The 18,662-nt window shown below is 47.7% G+C and overlaps 7 non-coding genes across 7 annotated transcripts; all 7 read left to right on the top strand.

The window, feature by feature from the left end:
• The first annotated feature begins 999 nt into the window (after positions 1 to 999).
• Positions 1,000 to 1,071, top strand: trnaq-cug (transfer RNA glutamine (anticodon CUG)). The gene has a single exon. It is a non-coding gene; the product is annotated as a tRNA-Gln (tRNA).
• A 1,320-nt stretch (positions 1,072 to 2,391) lies between these two features.
• On the top strand, positions 2,392 to 2,463 carry trnaq-cug (transfer RNA glutamine (anticodon CUG)). Its single transcript has one exon. It is a non-coding gene; the product is annotated as a tRNA-Gln (tRNA).
• A 1,320-nt stretch (positions 2,464 to 3,783) lies between these two features.
• Positions 3,784 to 3,855, top strand: trnaq-cug (transfer RNA glutamine (anticodon CUG)). Its single transcript has one exon. It is a non-coding gene; the product is annotated as a tRNA-Gln (tRNA).
• Positions 3,856 to 14,077: 10,222 nt separating this feature from the next.
• On the top strand, positions 14,078 to 14,149 carry trnaq-cug (transfer RNA glutamine (anticodon CUG)). Its single transcript has one exon. It is a non-coding gene; the product is annotated as a tRNA-Gln (tRNA).
• A 1,320-nt stretch (positions 14,150 to 15,469) lies between these two features.
• On the top strand, positions 15,470 to 15,541 carry trnaq-cug (transfer RNA glutamine (anticodon CUG)). Its single transcript has one exon. It is a non-coding gene; the product is annotated as a tRNA-Gln (tRNA).
• A 1,319-nt stretch (positions 15,542 to 16,860) lies between these two features.
• trnaq-uug (transfer RNA glutamine (anticodon UUG)) lies at positions 16,861 to 16,932 on the top strand. Its single transcript has one exon. It is a non-coding gene; the product is annotated as a tRNA-Gln (tRNA).
• A 1,319-nt stretch (positions 16,933 to 18,251) lies between these two features.
• On the top strand, positions 18,252 to 18,323 carry trnaq-uug (transfer RNA glutamine (anticodon UUG)). The gene has a single exon. It is a non-coding gene; the product is annotated as a tRNA-Gln (tRNA).
• Positions 18,324 to 18,662: the final 339 nt, after the last annotated feature.

Genomic DNA, 18,662 nt, shown 5'->3' on the forward strand with positions numbered 1-18,662 from the left:
CTGACAATTCTGCAGCAAGTGGACTGGCAAAGTGTACGTCTACATACACAATTTGCTCAAAGAGCGTAGTAGTTCTTGAAGAAAAATCCAACCCGCACTGTAAAACCATGCTGCCTTCTGGTGTTGTTTACAAGTTTCTGATGGAACGAGCTTTTTTGGAGGCATTTATTGGAAAAGTCGACGGAGTTGTCAAGCATCCCGAAGCAGCACTTCCACTAGAAGGTCCCAGAGTTCTTGTGCTTCAAGCACTTCAATTTATAAATACTCCGTTGATCTTAACAGTTGTGTGAAATGAGCTGTCATCACTCCGTTTTTGCTTTAGCAATTTTTCCGGTCTTTCGGCGGAAAGCCGGTCTCGTGTGTATGCATGGGTGGTTCAGTGGTAGAATTCTCGCCTGCCACGCGGGAGGCCCGGGTTCGATTCCCGGCCAATGCAAAGCGGCTCTTTTAATAACTGTACACTCAGCGCTGAACTCCAGCTAATTCAGTCTTATCTCAAGACAGGTACTCCACATTTCCGCTCAACCCCTGGCAAGCGGAGCCCTGAGGCTGGCTCATTACAGTTCCCCTAGCTAAAAACTACACAGAGGCATCTCAGCTTCACACTTCTGACCGCCTTCTTGCCCATCCTTGCATCTGTGCACTTTCTCACACATTCCACTGTCTGACATATTGTCTTTGTTGAGCAACAGTCTCGTGTTAGCTTGAGAAGAGCCTCTCACCTGACTCGTGTACCGTACTATGGCTTAAAATCGGACACTTCTCATAGCTTGCTGCTGCTCCAGGTTGACATTCACTGCATGTGGCTCAGGTGGGGAGATGGGCTCCAAAGAAAGAGGCAGAAAACGGCAAGAGTGGAGCTCACGGTTGTGCCGGAATAGCTCAGTTGGGAGAGCGTTAGACTGAAGAGCTAAAGGTCCCTGGTTCAATCCCGGGTTCTGGCAGCACGTGACGTGAGTCTTGGAGCTCGTCTCCGCCTTGGGCTGCGATGTACCCGCTGGTTCCATGGTGTAATGGTTAGCACTCTGGGCTCTGAATCCAGCGATCCGAGTTCAAATCTCGGTGGGACCTGTCATGGGCGCAGTTTTGCGCCCCAAGGCGCACTCTTGCCCAAAAACGTTTCTTTTGCACTTTTTGCATGTGGTGTAGCCGACCTTTTCTGCCGCTTGGCCGGTTAGCTCAGCTGGTTAGAGCGTGGTGCTAATAACGCCAAGGTCATGGGTTCGATCCCCATACGGGCCACGCTTTCTCTTTCTCCCGGTGGTCGGAGTGCTTGGAGATCAGAGGTAGGGAAAATGAAAGTGTCCGACGTGATGATAAGAACACAGTCGTGCCAGATTCACCTGCGTCGTGGTGAGAAAAAGAAATGGAGGATACACGCATTTCTCTTAGCTGACAATTCTGCAGCAAGTGGACTGGCAAAGTGTACGTCTACATACACAATTTGCTCAAAGAGCGTAGTAGTTCTTGAAGAAAAATCCAACCCGCACTGTAAAACCATGCTGCCTTCTGGTGTTGTTTACAAGTTTCTGATGGAACGAGCTTTTTTGGAGGCATTTATTGGAAAAGTCGACGGAGTTGTCAAGCATCCCGAAGCAGCACTTCCACTAGAAGGTCCCAGAGTTCTTGTGCTTCAAGCACTTCAATTTATAAATACTCCTTTGATCTTAACAGTTGTGTGAAATGAGCTGTCATCACTCCGTTTTTGCTTTAGCAATTTTTCCGGTCTTTCGGCGGAAAGCCGGTCTCGTGTGTTTGCATGGGTGGTTCAGTGGTAGAATTCTCGCCTGCCACGCGGGAGGCCCGGGTTCGATTCCCGGCCAATGCAAAGCGGCTCTTTTAATAACTGTACACTCAGCGCTGAACTCCAGCTAATTCAGTCTTATCTCAAGACAGGTACTCCACATTTCCGCTCAACCCCTGGCAAGCGGAGCCCTGAGGCTGGCTCATTACAGTTCCCCTAGCTAAAAACTACACAGAGGCATCTCAGCTTCACACTTCTGACCGCCTTCTTGCCCATCCTTGCATCTGTGCACTTTCTCACACATTCCACTGTCTGACATATTGTCTTTGTTGAGCAACAGTCTCGTGTTAGCTTGAGAAGAGCCTCTCACCTGACTCATGTACCGTACTATGGCTTAAAATCGGACACTTCTCATAGCTTGCTGCTGCTCCAGGTTGACATTCACTGCATGTGGCTCAGGTGGGGAGATGGGCTCCAAAGAAAGAGGCAGAAAACGGCAAGAGTGGCGCTCACGGTTGTGCCGGAATAGCTCAGTTGGGAGAACGTTAGACTGAAGATCTAAAGGTCCCTGGTTCAATCCCGGGTTCTGGCAGCACGTAACGTGAGTCTTGGAGCTCGTCTCCGCCTTGGGCTGCGATGTACCCGCTGGTTCCATGGTGTAATGGTTAGCACTCTGGGCTCTGAATCCAGCGATCCGAGTTCAAATCTCGGTGGGACCTGTCATGGGCTCAGTTTTGCGCCCCAAGGCGCACTCTTGCCCAAAAACGTTTCTTTTCCACTTTTTGCATGTGGTGTAGCCGACCTTTTCTGCCGCTTGGCCGGTTAGCTCAGCTGGTTAGAGCGTGGTGCTAATAACGCCAAGGTCATGGGTTCGATCCCCATACGGGCCACGCTTTCTCTTTCTCCCGGTGGTCGGAGTGCTTGGAGATCAGAGGTAGGGAAAATGAAAGTGTCCGACGTGATGATAAGAACACAGTCGTGCCAGATTCACCTGCGTCGTGGTGAGAAAAAGAAATGGAGGATACACGCATTTCTCTTAGCTGACAATTCTGCAGCAAGTGGACTGGCAAAGTGTACGTCTACATACACAATTTGCTCAAAGAGCGTAGTAGTTCTTGAAGAAAAATCCAACCCGCACTGTAAAACCATGCTGCCTTCTGGTGTTGTTTACAAGTTTCTGATGGAACGAGCTTTTTTGGAGGCATTTATTGGAAAAGTCGACGGAGTTGTCAAGCATCCCGAAGCAGCACTTCCACTAGAAGGTCCCAGAGTTCTTGTGCTTCAAGCACTTCAATTTATAAATACTCCGTTGATCTTAACAGTTGTGTGAAATGAGCTGTCATCACTCCGTTTTTGCTTTAGCAATTTTTCCGGTCTTTCGGCGGAAAGCCGGTCTCGTGTGTTTGCATGGGTGGTTCAGTGGTAGAATTCTCGCCTGCCACGCGGGAGGCCCGGGTTCGATTCCCGGCCAATGCAAAGCCGCTCTTTTAATAACTGTACACTCAGCGCTGAACTCCAGCTAATTCAGTCTTATCTCAAGACAGGTACTCCACATTTCCGCTCAACCCCTGGCAAGCGGAGCCCTGAGGCTGGCTCATTACAGTTCCCCTAGCTAAAAACTACACAGAGGCATCTCAGCTTCACACTTCTGACCGCCTTCTTGCCCATCCTTGCATCTGTGCACTTTCTCACACATTCCACTGTCTGACATAATGTCTTTGTTGAGCAACAGTCTCGTGTTAGCTTGAGAAGAGCCTCTCATCTGACTCATGTACCGTACTATGGCTTAAAATCGGACACTTCTCATAGCTTGCTGCTGCTCCAGGTTGACATTCACTGCATGTGGCTCAGGTGGGGAGATGGGCTCCAAAGAAAGAGGCAGAAAACGGCAAGAGTGGCGCTCACGGTTGTGCCGGAATAGCTCAGTTGGGAGAACGTTAGACTGAAGATCTAAAGGTCCCTGGTTCAATCCCGGGTTCTGGCAGCACGTGACGTGAGTCTTGGAGCTCGTCTCCGCCTTGGGCTGCGATGTACCCGCTGGTTCCATGGTGTAATGGTTAGCACTCTGGGCTCTGAATCCAGCGATCCGAGTTCAAATCTCGGTGGGACCTGTCATGGGCTCAGTTTTGCGCCCCAAGGCGCACTCTTGCCCAAAAACGTTTCTTTTCCACTTTTTGCATGTGGTGTAGCCGACCTTTTCTGCCGCTTGGCCGGTTAGCTCAGCTGCTTAGAGCGTGGTGCTAATAACGTCAAGGTCATGGGTTCGATCCCCATACGGGCCACGCTTTTTCTTTCTCCCGGTGGTCGGAGTGCTTGGAGATCAGAGGTAAGGAAAATGAAAGTGTCCGACGTGATTATAAGATCACAGTCGTGCCAGATTCACCTGCGTCGTGGTGAGAAACAGAAATGGAGGATACACGCATTTCTCTTAGCTGACAATTCTGCAGCAAGTGGACTGGCAAAGTGTACGTCTACATACACAATTTGCTCAAAGAGCGTAGTAGTTCTTGAAGAAAAATCCAACCCGCACTGTTGGGTTATAACTGAACAATTGAAGGTCTAAGGTTGCCACCACCGTCAAACTACATTTCCCATAATGCACCAACAAAATGGCTGCTGATCACAAATGAAAACACCTGAACAGGAATGGTAGCTCAGTCTTCAAACAAGCCAAGGAACAGCACAGCAAGCTCTACTCAAGAGTTTACTCCAAAGACACCAATGGTTGGTAAATGTTATTAGGTTATATTAGTTAAAAAGAACTAAAATGCAAAAGCTTTCATTTTGATTTGATTGTCTGTTTGACGTTTGATTGTCTTTATTACATTTGATGTTTAACTGTTCTGTTGTTTGAAGCGAGCATTTAATGAAATTTATTATTTGATTTAACTTAATTCACTAGATTAATGTTATTAATTCATTTGAAATACTTACAATGGTTCATTTGTTTACCTTAATTTAATTAATGTAATCTAAAAAGCTCATGTATTGTTTTAACATCTTACAAAATGACATAGTGAACCTCTGTATCTGTGCTTTGTAGGTTATCAACCTGACGGTTCAAGCATTGGTTGATTAACTTGAAACCAACAAGTCTAAGTTGGTAAATAAAACTCAACGAAAGGTGAATCAAGAGTTGTCCCGGTGTGTCCTTTTGGAGTGGAACTAGAGTGGAACTTAACAGTTGATAACCAACGGAGCAGCCTGGAGTGGAAGGTAAAGGGCTTCATACCAGATAAGCTGTGGACGGAAAAAGGAAATAAAGATGGCAGAAGAGGTCTTGGGGAAGACTGTCAAACTACTGAAGCAGGAGAGGACCATTGCAAAGAGCAGCTTCACCAAACTGGCCAACTTCATTTCAAGGGGAGCAAACACTATGCTGAGAGCCGAATTAAAGGAGGAATTTGGAAAACTTTCAGACCGGTTCAGGTCAGTGCTTGATTCTAATGAGGACTACAGGATCGGACTGGAGGCTGACGTCAAGGCGGCGGATAATGAAGCAGAACTTGATAAGCAGCAAGAAACCGACATTAAGACAACCATAAAAGATGCAGAAATTAAAATGGAGGAGGTAAGGGACATTGTACAAACTAACATGTGGGGAAGATACGGAAAGAACGAACTTAGAACATCGATTCTTGAAGCAGAAGAAGCAATTGATGAAGCTGACAGAGTTCAAGTCAGAAGTGACAATCTAGAAGGCTATGAAGTTCACCTCACCTTATTGGAAGAAAAGATAAACGCAGCCATCTCAGCAATGTCTGAGTGGGAGAGATGGATCCCCGAATCATCAAAAGATGAACTGGCTGGGAGACTTAAAGAACTGAGAGCAACCCACAACAGGCTACAATTGAGAAAAGCAGAGTTTGCCATATCAAGGAGGCTGGCTGATCAAGGCACAAGTGGGAAACCTGTCCAACCACCACCACCTGTTGTGAAGATAAAACCAACTACTCTGCCTGTCTTCCAGGGAAGTAAGAGAGAGTTCCACAGGTGGAGAAAGGACTGGGAGAGCCTGCAAAGGCAGGGGGAGCCCACTGGCTCACCTGAAGTTCTGAAGATTCAGCTTCTGGAGAGTGTGAGCGAGACCATTGCAAAAGAATTAAGACTTTCAACCTATACAACAGCAGCTGACATGTTCAGGGTCCTGGACAATAGATACGGCAACAAGTCCACCATTACAGTTGAAATCCTCGAAGAACTAGAGAATATGCCTCCAGTGAAGGGGAACCAGCCGAGGAAAGTCATTGACCTGATTCAATCTGTGGAGAAGGCACTGGCAGATCTGACAGAGCTGGGGAACGTGGGAGCCATGAAAAATCCATTAGTCATCAAGTCCATTGAAAGCAAGTTACCCGACTTCATAAAAAGAGACTGGCTAATGTTCCTGGTCAACCCTGAAAATAATGTCACTGCAGATACTCACTTTGACATGCTCTTGAAATTCCTGAAGAATCAAGAAGAGATACTGGAGAGACTTGAACAACTTAAAATTGTGGACAAGATAGACAAGCCAGAGAAAAGGCATGAAAGAAAGACTGCATCAACCAGAGCTACAAAGAAAGAAGTTGATGAGGGCTGTGGTGTCTGTGGTGATCGTGGACACAGCAAAAAGGTCTTCTTCTGCAAGAAATTTAAAGCTTTGAAACTGTCCGAAAAGAAGTCTGTTCTAAAGAAACTGGGAGCATGCAGCAAATGCTTAAGGTACCATGATGATGACGGATACTGCAGGGAAAATTTTTTATGCAGGAATACAGACTGCAAAACGGGAGGAACTGGTCCAGACCACCATTATTTCCTGTGCCCAAAAACTGAATCCAGAAGAGGAGAAGGGGGTAAAGGTGGAAGAGATGAAAGAAGTAAAGGGAAGTTCACAGAGGAACAGGAGAAGTTCTTGTCACAACTTTCCCCAGAACTAGCAGAGCAATGTCGAAAGGCATTCACTAACAGGTCCTCAGTGACACTCAAAACAGCAGGCCAGTCTGAGCTACTGAAGAAGAATGGGCTGATTGAACTTCCAGTGATCATGATGCTGATGCAGGTGACGGCGAACGCAGGTCAAAAGATTGGTACCCTCATTGACCTAGCATCTGACACCAATTACATAACCCACAAAGCTGCTGAAAGATTGGGCCTGAGGAGTGAAGAGATAACCCTGGTCATACATGGGGTTGGTGGAATGACTATGCGAGTCAATACAAGAAGGTACCTCCTAAAGGTCAGAGTCAAGACTCCAAAAGGGACTGAAAGAGCACATCAACTAGTCTGCTATGGCCTGGATGAAATTGCTAAGGTATATCAAACAATTCAGCCTGAGAAGTTAAAAAGATTCTTCCCAGATGTCCAGCTCGAAGACCTGAAGAGACCAGCCGAAGTCGAGCTTCTCATAAGCCACCGTGAGGGAAGACTTGCACCTCAAAGAGTCAAAGTCATCAGAGACCTTGTTTTGTGGGAAAGCCCATTGGGGAAAACAGTGGGCGGAGCCCATCCTGACTTATTTGAAGAAGTGGAGGTGGCAGCATATGAGTCAAGAACCCATTTCGCTCGCTCCATGCGAACCGCTGCTGTCAGATATCAGGAGATCACAGTTCCAACAACCAAACCAGGCTGGCAACTGCAGGAAGATGCGCTGTCCAAATTTACATCTGCCAGTAACCGTGGGTTCCTTGAGTGGTGGCACTGGGACAGCATCGGAGCCGCATGCGAACCAAGGTGTGGAGGATGTCGATGTGGAAACTGCTCACCAGGAGGAAGAGACATGACCTTAGTAGAGGAGAGGGAGCTTGAGATCATTAAAGGAGGCCTCACCTACAAGGAAAAGGATGCTCACACACCTACACCACACTGGGATGCAAAGTATCCTTGGACTGAATGTCCTACATCTCTCCCTGAAAACAAAAGGGCAGTCCAGGCTTGCTTCTTAAGGATGGAAAAGCAACTAAGCAAGGAACCAGAATGGAAAGTCGCTTATGCAACCCAAATCCATGAAATGGTCGAAAGAGGTGTAGCCATGAAACTCACCAGTGAAGTCATGGAGAAGTGGACGGGACCAGTGTGGTATGTCAGCCACTTGGTGGCGCCTAACCCTCATTCAGTGACAACACCAGTTCGCATTGTCTGGAACAGTAGCCAGAAATACAAAGGGGTAAGCATGAATGATCTTCTTCTAAAGGGACCAGATGTCCTTAACCCCATCAGAGCCATCCTACTAAGATTTAGAGAAGGCGTGCATGCAGCTCTAGGAGACGTAAAGAAGATGTATAACTCTGTCTGGTTGGAGGAGCGTGAGATGCATCTACACAGATTCCTGTGGAGAGACAGCCCAGAAAAGGAGATCTGTGAATACGCAATCACCAGAGTTAACATCGGTGACAAACCCGCTGGTTGCATTGCACAGTTGGCTATGAGGGAGACTGCGAACCTGCCCAAATTCACTCACTTGGTGGATGAACGAAGAGTTATCGAAGAAGACAGTTATGTGGATGACCTCTTAACCTCCCACAATGACCTGCACAGACTTGACAACATCACAGCAAATGTTGAAGAGATTCTAAAAGCTGGAGGCTTCTTCCTTAAACCATGGGTCCGGTCAGGGCAAAGTGGGAGGAAAGGAGCTGAAGCTGATGTCCTAAGCCAGGAGCAAAGGAAAACCTTAATTCTTCCAAACCAAATGAGGGAAGGGGACAACAAAGCCTTGGGCATTGGCTACCAAGTGGATGAGGACAAGCTCTACATGCTGACCGCTGTGAACTTTTCTAAAAGGAAGAAGAAAATGCGAGTTGGCAAAGATCTTCTCGAAGAGGAGGTGAGAACTGAAACACCTAACCCACTGACTAGAAGAGCTCTCTTAAGCCAAGTTGCTGCACTGTATGACCCAATTGGCCTAGTTGCACCGGTCAAGCAGAAAGGAGCGATTCTTGTTCGTAAAGCATTTCAAGAAGGAGGGGGTGGCAAACTGACCCAAGAAACCTGGGATCAACCTCTCTCAGAAGGCCTCAGAGAAGAAGCTATACAGCTTTTCGAAGAATATGTGCAGCTTGGTCGAGTGAAATTCCACAGGAGCCTCACACCATCTGACTGGAAAGGTAAACCTTGGGGCATCACATTCTCTGATGGAAGTGACAAAACATACGGAGCTGTCATGTACTTAAGATGGGAAACAACTCAAGGCATTGAAGTCCGGTTAGTGGAAGCCAAAGCCAAACTCACACCCCTGGATCAAAAGGGAGATGCTGTGAAGGCAGAAATATGTGGCGCAGTCTTTGCAGCTAGGATCAGGAAGTACGTGGAGAAGCATGCACGATTGAAGATTGAGAGATGGTTCCATCTACTGGACAGTCAAACAATCCTAGGAGCCATTCAGCGAGACAATTATGGATACCAAACCTTCTTCGCAAACAGAGTAGGTGAAATCCAGAAGGCTGGGCCAGTGCAAGACTGGTGGTGGATTCGTGGAGATCTAAATATAGCTGACATTATAAAAAGAGGAGGCACTCCTGACGATTTGAAGGAGAGTTCCACATGGCAAAATGGACCAGAGTTCCTGATGTGGCCAGTGGAGGAGTGGCCTATTCATTCAGCTGGAGAAGTTGCAGCCCAGGCCAGGGAGAGTGTAAACAAGCTTCAAACCAAGGCATTTTCAGCTGTACTGACCAGAGCTCAAGCCAAAATGAGTCAACAGAATGAAGATCCACTAACCACTCAGGAAAGTCCTTGTCAAGAGGGAAAATCCACTCTGCCAAGAATGAGGCCCACTGGCTGGGTTAGACATCTCGTGAACATAACACGGTTCAGTAGTCTGACCAAACTGAAGAGAGTAATTGCCTGGATCCGTCGAGCTGCCGAGCAGTGGCTGAAGAGGATTTCAAACCCAAAACGGCCAAAGTGGGACGCAACAACACCCAAGCTGGCTGGGTTGACCAGCAAAGAGCTTGAGGATGCATGTGACGACCTCTTACTAGCAGCTCAAGTCGGTGTAACTTTTCCAGAAACAACTCACAGCAGATTAGCAGTATACAAAGATGTGAACACTGGGCTCCTACTTTGTGGAGGTAGAATCCAGATGTTCAATGAGGAGAAGACTGCCGTGCCAGTTCTGCCATTTGAAGCATGGGTGTCTACTCTGCTGGCACGAGAATCCCATGAAGTTAACCATGAGGGTGTAGCAGCAACCCTTCTCCGGATGAGGAAGACAGCCTGGGTAATAAAAGGCCGGAGAATTGCCAAGAAGATGGTTGACAGTTGTGTGAGCTGCAGGAAGAACAGGGCGAAGCAGTGTCAACAAATAATGGCGCACTTGCCTCCAGAGCGAACAGGCCCAGCTGCTCCTTTCGAATTCACCACCTTGGATCTGTTCGGTCCATATGAAGTGAAAGATGAAGTTAAGAAAAGAACCAGACTCAAGGTATGGGGAATTGTCTTCTGTTGCATGGCCTCCCGTGCCATACACACTGACGTGGTAAGTGACCAGTCATCTGAAGGTTTCTTGCTGGCCTACCAAAGGTTCACGTCACTGAGAGGGCACCCCAGGAAACTTTGGTCAGACCCTGGTACTAACTTTGTTGGAGCCAAACCTGCTCTGGAGAAGCTATACAAATTCTTTGACCAACTGGACAGGTCTCAATTTGAAGACCTATCTGCCAAGCATGGAACGGAATGGTCTTGGAAGATCCACCCCTCAGATTCTCCGCATAGAAATGGTGCAGCAGAGGCGGCTGTCAGAATAGTGAAGCGGGCTCTAAGCAACCTTGGTGGAGATGGTGTTTTCACCTGGGGTGAATTCCAAACCTTTCTCTTCATGGCAGCCAACCTTGCTAACGAAAGACCTATTGACGCCAGGACTCAAAGTAGGGAAGACTGTGTAGAGTACATTACCCCAAATTCTCTGCTTTTAGGGCGTGCAAACCCAAAGGGAGACCCTGGAGACTTCCAGTTCGATGGCTATCCATATAAAAGGCTTAAAAGTATCCAAACAGAAGTCAGCAAGTTCTGGAAGAAGTGGAGCCAATTGGCTGGACCAAACCTGTTTGTACGGAACAAATGGCACACTAAAGAGCGAAATGTTGCTGTTGGAGATGTGGTCTGGTTGGCTGACCAAAATGCTCTGAGAGGACAGTACAGACTGGCCAGAGTTGTCAGCGTCAACACTGACAACAAAGGCATTGTAAGAGATGTGCTTGTGAGGACCTTTCCCAGCTATCCTGTTCCCATCAGAAAGGCAGCTGGAAAGGAGCCGGCCGCAGGATCCAACAGGGTTAAACAAAAAATCCCGGCCACAACCCTTCATAGAGATGTAAGGCGCCTTGTCATTCTGATTCCCATTGAAGAACAAGAGTGACAGACTGGTGTGACCTCATTGGGTTTGAGAAACCATGAGCTCAAGTGGGAGGTGTTGGGTTATAACTGAACAATTGAAGGTCTAAGGTTGCCACCACCGTCAAACTACATTTCCCATAATGCACCAACAAAATGGCTGCTGATCACAAATGAAAACACCTGAACAGGAATGGTAGCTCAGTCTTCAAACAAGCCAAGGAACAGCACAGCAAGCTCTACTCAAGAGTTTACTCCAAAGACACCAATGGTTGGTAAATGTTATTAGGTTATATTAGTTAAAAAGAACTAAAATGCAAAAGCTTTCATTTTGATTTGATTGTCTGTTTGACGTTTGATTGTCTTTATTACATTTGATGTTTAACTGTTCTGTTGTTTGAAGCGAGCATTTAATGAAATTTATTATTTGATTTAACTTAATTCACTAGATTAATGTTATTAATTCATTTGAAATACTTACAATGGTTCATTTGTTTACCTTAATTTAATTAATGTAATCTAAAAAGCTCATGTATTGTTTTAACATCTTACAAAATGACATAGTGAACCTCTGTATCTGTGCTTTGTAGGTTATCAACCTGACGGTTCAAGCATTGGTTGATTAACTTGAAACCAACAAGTCTAAGTTGGTAAATAAAACTCAACGAAAGGTGAATCAAGAGTTGTCCCGGTGTGTCCTTTTGGAGTGGAACTAGAGTGGAACTTAACACGCACTGTAAAACCATGCTGCCTTCTGGTGTTGTTTACAAGTTTCTGATGGAACGAGCTTTTTTGGAGGCATTTATTGGAAAAGTCGACGGAGTTGTCAAGCATCCCGAAGCAGCACTTCCACTAGAAGGTCCCAGAGTTCTTGTGCTTCAAGCACTTCAATTTATAAATACTCCGTTGATCTTAACAGTTGTGTGAAATGAGCTCTCATCACTCTGTTTTTGCTTTAGTAATTTTTCCGGTCTTTCGGTGGAAAGCCGGTTTCGTGTGTTTGCATGGGTGGTTCAGTGGTAGAATTCTCGCCTGCCACGCGGGAGGCCCGGGTTCGATTCCCGGCCAATGCAAAGCGGCTCTTTTAATAACTGTACACTCAGCGCTGAACTCCAGCTAATTCAGTCTTATCTCAAGACAGGTACTCCACATTTCCGCTCAACCCCTGGCAAGCGGAGTCCTTAGGCTGGCTCATTACAGTTCCCCTAGCTAAAAACTACACAGAGGCATCTCAGCTTCACACTTCTGACCGCCTTCTTGCCCATCCTTGCATCTGTGCACTTTCTCACACATTCCACTGTCTGACATATTGTCTTTGTTGAGCAACAGTCTCGTGTTAGCTTGAGAAGAGCCTCTCACCTGACTCGTGTACCGTACTATGGCTTAAAATCGGACACTTCTCATAGCTTGCTGCTGCTCCAGGTTGACATTCACTGCATGTGGCTCAGGTGGGGAGATGGGCTCCAAAGAAAGAGGCAGAAAATGGAAAGAGTGGAGCTCACGGTTGTGCCGGAATAGCTCAGTTGGGCAAGCGTTAGACTGAAGATCTAAAGGTCCCTGGTTCAATCCCGGGTTCTGGCAGCACGTGACGTGAGTCTTGGAGCTTGTCTCCGCCTTGGGCTGCGATGTACCCGCTGGTTCCCTGGTGTAATGGTTAGCGCTCTGAATCCAGCGATCCGAGTTCAAATCTCGGTGGGACCTGTCATGGGCTCAGTTTTGCGCCCCAAGGCGCACTCTTGCCCAAAAACGTTTCTTTTGCACTTTTTACATGTGGTGTAGCCGACCTTTTCTGCCGCTTGGCCGGTTAGCTCAGCTGGTTAGAGCGTGGTGCTAATAACGCCAAGGTCATGGGTTCGATCCCCATACGGGCCACGCTTTCTCTTTCTCCCGGTGGTCGGAGTGCTTGGAGATCAGAGGTAGGGAAAATGAAAGTGTCCGACGTGATGATAAGAACATAGTCGTGCCAGATTCACCTGCGTCGTGGTGAGAAAAAGAAATGGAGGATACACGCATTTCTCTTAGCTGACAATTCTGCAGCAAGTGGACTGGCAAAGTGTACGTCTACATACACAATTTGCTCAAAGAGCGTAGTAGTTCTTGAAGAAAAATCCAACCCGCACTGTAAAACCATGCTGCCTTCTGGTGTTGTTTACAAGTTTCTGATGGAACGAGCTTTTTTGGAGGCATTTATTGGAAAAGTCGACAGAGTTGTCAAGCATCCCGAAGCAGCACTTCCACTAGAAGGTCCCAGAGTTCTTGTGCTTCAAGCACTTCAATTTATAAATACTCCGTTGATCTTAACAGTTGTGTGAAATGAGCTGTCATCACTCCGTTTTTGCTTTAGCAATTTTTCCGGTCTTTCGGCGGAAAGCTGGTCTCGTGTGTTTGCATGGGTGGTTCAGTGGTAGAATTCTCGCCTGCCACGCGGGAGGCCCGGGTTCGATTCCCGGCCAATGCAAAGCGGCTCTTTTAATAACTGTACACTCAGCGCTGAACTCCAGCTAATTCAGTCTTATCTCAAGACAGGTACTCCACATTTCCGCTCAACCCCTGGCAAGCGGAGCCCTGAGGCTGGCTCATTACAGTTCCCCTAGCTAAAAACTACACAGAGGCATCTCAGCTTCACACTTCTGAACGCCTTCTTGCCCATCCTTGCATCTGTGCACTTTCTCACACATTCCACTGTCTGACATATTGTCTTTGTTGAGCAAAAGTCTCGTGTTAACTTGAGAAGAGCCTCTCACCTGACTCGTGTACCGTACTATGGCTTAAAATCGGACACTTCTCATAGCTTGCTACTGCTCCAGGTTGACATTCACTGCATGTGGCTCAGGTGGGGAGATGGGCTCCAAAGAAATAGGCAGAAAACGGCAAGAGTGGAGCTCACGGTTGTGCCGGAATAGCTCAGTTGGGAGAGCGTTAGACTGAAGATCTATAGGTCCTTGGTTCAATCCCGGGTTCTGGCAGCACGTGACGTGAGTCTTGGAGCTCGTCTCCGCCTTGGGCTGCGATGTACCTGCTGGTTCCATGGTGTAATGGTTAGCACTCTGGGCTCTGAATCCAGCGATCCGAGTTCAAATCTCGGTGGGACCTGTCATGGGCTCAGTTTTGCGCCCCAAGGCGCACACTTGCCCAAAAACGTTTCTTTTGCACTTTTTGCATGTGGTGTAGCCGACCTTTTCTGCCGCTTGGCCGGTTAGCTCAGCTGGTTAGAGCGTGGTGCTAATAACGCCAAGGTCATGGGTTCGATCCCCATACGGGCCACGCTTTGTCTTTCTCCCGGTGGTCGGAGTGCTTGGAGATCAGAGGTAAGGAAAATGAAAGTGTCCGACGTGATTATAAGAACACAGTCGTGCCAGATTCACCTGCGTCGTGGTGAGAAAAAGAAATGGAGGATACACGCATTTCTCTTAGCTGACAATTCTGCAGCAAGTGGACTGGCAAAGTGTACATCTACATACACAATTTGCTCAAAGAGCGTAGTAGTTCTTGAAGAAAAATCCAACCCGCACTGTAAAACCATGCTGCCTTCTGGTGTTTTTTACAACTTTCTGATGGAACGAGCTTTTTTGGAGGCATTTATTGGAAAAGTCGACGGAGTTGTCAAGCATCCCGAAGCAGCACTTCCACTAGAAGGTCCCAGAGTTCTTGTGCTTCAAGCACTTCAATTTATAAATACTCCGTTGATCTTAACAGTTGTGTGAAATGAGCTGTCATCACTCCGTTTTTGCTTTAGCAATTTTTCCGGTCTTTCGGCGGAAAGCTGGTCTCGTGTGTTTGCATGGGTGGTTCAGTGGTAGAATTCTCGCCTGCCACGCGGGAGGCCCGGGTTCGATTCCCGGCCAATGCAAAGCGGCTCTTTTAATAACTGTACACTCAGCGCTGAACTCCAGCTAATTCAGTCTTATCTCAAGACAGGTACTCCACATTTCCGCTCAACCCCTGGCAAGCGGAGCCCTGAGGCTGGCTCATTACAGTTCCCCTAGCTAAAAACTACACAGAGGCATCTCAGCTTCACACTTCTGAACGCCTTCTTGCCCATCCTTGCATCTGTGCACTTTCTCACACATTCCACTGTCTGACATATTGTCTTTGTTGAGCAAAAGTCTCGTGTTAACTTGAGAAGAGCCTCTCACCTGACTCGTGTACCGTACTATGGCTTAAAATCGGACACTTCTCATAGCTTGCTGCTGCTCCAGGTTGACATTCACTGCATGTGGCTCAGGTGGGGAGATGGGCTCCAAAGAAATAGGCAGAAAACGGCAAGAGTGGAGCTCACAGTTGTGCCGGAATAGCTCAGTTGGGAGAGCGTTAGACTGAAGATCTATAGGTCCTTGGTTCAATCCCGGGTTCTGGCAGCACGTGACGTGAGTCTTGGAGCTCGTCTCCGCCTTGGGCTGCGATGTACCTGCTGGTTCCATGGTGTAATGGTTAGCACTCTGGGCTCTGAATCCAGCGATCCGAGTTCAAATCTCGGTGGGACCTGTCATGGGCTCAGTTTTGCGCCCCAAGGCGCACTCTTGCCCAAAAACGTTTCTTTTGCACTTTTTGCATGTGGTGTAGCCGACCTTTTCTGCCGCTTGGCCGGTTAGCTCAGCTGGTTAGAGCGTGGTGCTAATAACGCCAAGGTCATGGGTTCGATCCCCATACGGGCCACGCTTTCTCTTTCTCCCGGTGGTCGGAGTGCTTGGAGATCAGAGGTAAGGAAAATGAAAGTGTCCGACGTGATTATAAGAACACAGTCGTGCCAGATTCACCTGCGTCGTGGTGAGAAAAAGAAATGGAGGATACACGCATTTCTCTTAGCTGACAATTCTGCAGCAAGTGGACTGGCAAAGTGTACGTCTACATACACAATTTGCTCAAAGAGCGTAGTAGTTCTTGAAGAAAAATCCAACCCGCACTGTAAAACCATGCTGCCTTCTGGTGTTGTTTACAACTTTCTGATGGAACGAGCTTTTTTGGAGGCATTTATTGGAAAAGTCGACGGAGTTGTCAAGCATCCCGAAGCAGCACTTCCACTAGAAGGTCCCAGAGTTCTTGTGCTTCAAGCACTTCAATTTATAAATACTCCGTTGATCTTAACAGTTGTGTGAAATGAGCTGTCATCACTCCGTTTTTGCTTTAGCAATTTTTCCGGTCTTTCGGCGGAAAGCCGGTCTCGTGTGTTTGCATGGGTGGTTCAGTGGTAGAATTCTCGCCTGCCACGCGGGAGGCCCGGGTTCGATTCCCGGCCAATGCAAAGCGGCTCTTTTAATAACTGTACACTCAGCGCTGAACTCCAGCTAATTCAGTCTTATCTCAAGACAGGTACTCCACATTTCCGCTCAACCCCTGGCAAGCGGAGCCTTGAGGCTGGCTCATTACAGTTCCCCTAGCTAAAAACTACACAGAGGCATCTCAGCTTCACACTTCTGACCGCCTTCTTGCCCATCCTTGCATCTGTGCACTTTCTCACACATTCCACTGTCTGACATATTGTCTTTGTTGAGCAACAGTCTCGTGTTAGCTTGAGAAGAGCCTCTCACCTGACTCGTGTACCGTACTATGGCTTAAAATCGGACACTTCTCATAGCTTGCTGCTGCTCCAGGTTGACATTCACTGCATGTGGCTCAGGTGGGGAGATGGGCTCCAAAGAAAGAGGCAGAAAATGGCAAGAGTGGAGCTCACAGTTGTGCCGGAATAGCTCAGTTGGGAGAGCGTTAGACTGAAGATCTATAGGTCCTTGGTTCAATCCCGGGTTCTGGCAGCACGTGACATGCGTTTTGGAGCTCGTCTCCGCCTGGGCTGCAATGCACCAGCTGGTTCCATGGTGTAATGGTTAGCACTCTGGGCTTTGAATCCAGCGATCCGAGTTCAAATCTCGGTGGGACCTATCATGGGCTCAGTTTTGCGCCCCATGGCGCACTCTGGCTCAAAAACATTTCTTTTGCACTTTTTGCATGTGATGTAGCCGACCTTTTCTGCCACTTGGCCGGTTAGCTCAGCTGGTTAGAGCGTGGTGCTAATAACGCCAAGGTCATGGGTTCGATCCCCATACGGGCCACGCTTTCTCTTTCTCCCGGTGGTCGGAGTGCTTGGAGATCAGAGGTAAGGAAAATGAAAGTGTCCGACGTGATTATAAGAACACAGTCGTGCCAGATTCACCTGCGTCGTGGTGAGAAAAAGAAATGGAGGATACACGCATTTCTCTTAGCTGACAATTCTGCAGCAAGTGGACTGGCAAAGTGTACGTCTACATACACAATTTGCTCAAAGAGCGTAGTAGTTCTTGAAGAAAAATCCAACCCGCACTGTAAAACCATGCTGCCTTCTGGTGTTGTTTACAACTTTCTGATGGAACGAGCTTTTTTGGAGGCATTTATTGGAAAAGTCGACGGAGTTGTCAAGCATCCCGAAGCAGCACTTCCACTAGAAGGTCCCAGAGTTCTTGTGCTTCAAGCACTTCAATTTATAAATACTCCGTTGATCTTAACAGTTGTGTGAAATGAGCTGTCATCACTCCGTTTTTGCTTTAGCAATTTTTCCGGTCTTTCGGCGGAAAGCCGGTCTCGTGTGTTTGCATGGGTGGTTCAGTGGTAGAATTCTCGCCTGCCACGCGGGAGGCCCGGGTTCGATTCCCGGCCAATGCAAAGCGGCTCTTTTAATAACTGTACACTCAGCGCTGAACTCCAGCTAATTCAGTCTTATCTCAAGACAGGTACTCCACATTTCCGCTCAACCCCTGGCAAGCGGAGCCTTGAGGCTGGCTCATTACAGTTCCCCTAGCTAAAAACTACACAGAGGCATCTCAGCTTCACACTTCTGACCGCCTTCTTGCCCATCCTTGCATCTGTGCACTTTCTCACACATTCCACTGTCTGACATATTGTCTTTGTTGAGCAACAGTCTCGTGTTAGCTTGAGAAGAGCCTCTCACCTGACTCGTGTACCGTACTATGGCTTAAAATCGGACACTTCTCATAGCTTGCTGCTGCTCCAGGTTGACATTCACTGCATGTGGCTCAGGTGGGGAGATGGGCTCCAAAGAAAGAGGCAGAAAATGGCAAGAGTGGAGCTCACAGTTGTGCCGGAATAGCTCAGTTGGGAGAGCGTTAGACTGAAGATCTATAGGTCCTTGGTTCAATCCCGGGTTCTGGCAGCACGTGACATGCGTTTTGGAGCTCGTCTCCGCCTGGGCTGCAATGCACCAGCTGGTTCCATGGTGTAATGGTTAGCACTCTGGGCTTTGAATCCAGCGATCCGAGTTCAAATCTCGGTGGGACCTATCATGGGCTCAGTTTTGCGCCCCATGGCGCACTCTGGCTCAAAAACATTTCTTTTGCACTTTTTGCATGTGATGTAGCCGACCTTTTCTGCCACTTGGCCGGTTAGCTCAGCTGGTTAGAGCGTGGTGCTAATAACGCCAAGGTCATGGGTTCGATCCCCATACGGGCCACGCTTTCTCTTTCTCCCGGTGGTCGGAGTGCTTGGAGATCAGAGGTAAGGAAAATGAAAGTGTCCGACGTGATTATAAGAACACAGTCGTGCCAGATTCACCTGCGTCGTGGTCAGAAAAAGAAATGGAGGATACACGCATTTCTCTTAGCTGACAATTCTGCAGCAA

This window comes from Brienomyrus brachyistius, chromosome 20 (genome assembly GCF_023856365.1).
Source record: "Brienomyrus brachyistius isolate T26 chromosome 20, BBRACH_0.4, whole genome shotgun sequence".
In the NCBI taxonomy this organism is placed as follows: Eukaryota; Metazoa; Chordata; class Actinopteri; order Osteoglossiformes; family Mormyridae; genus Brienomyrus; species Brienomyrus brachyistius.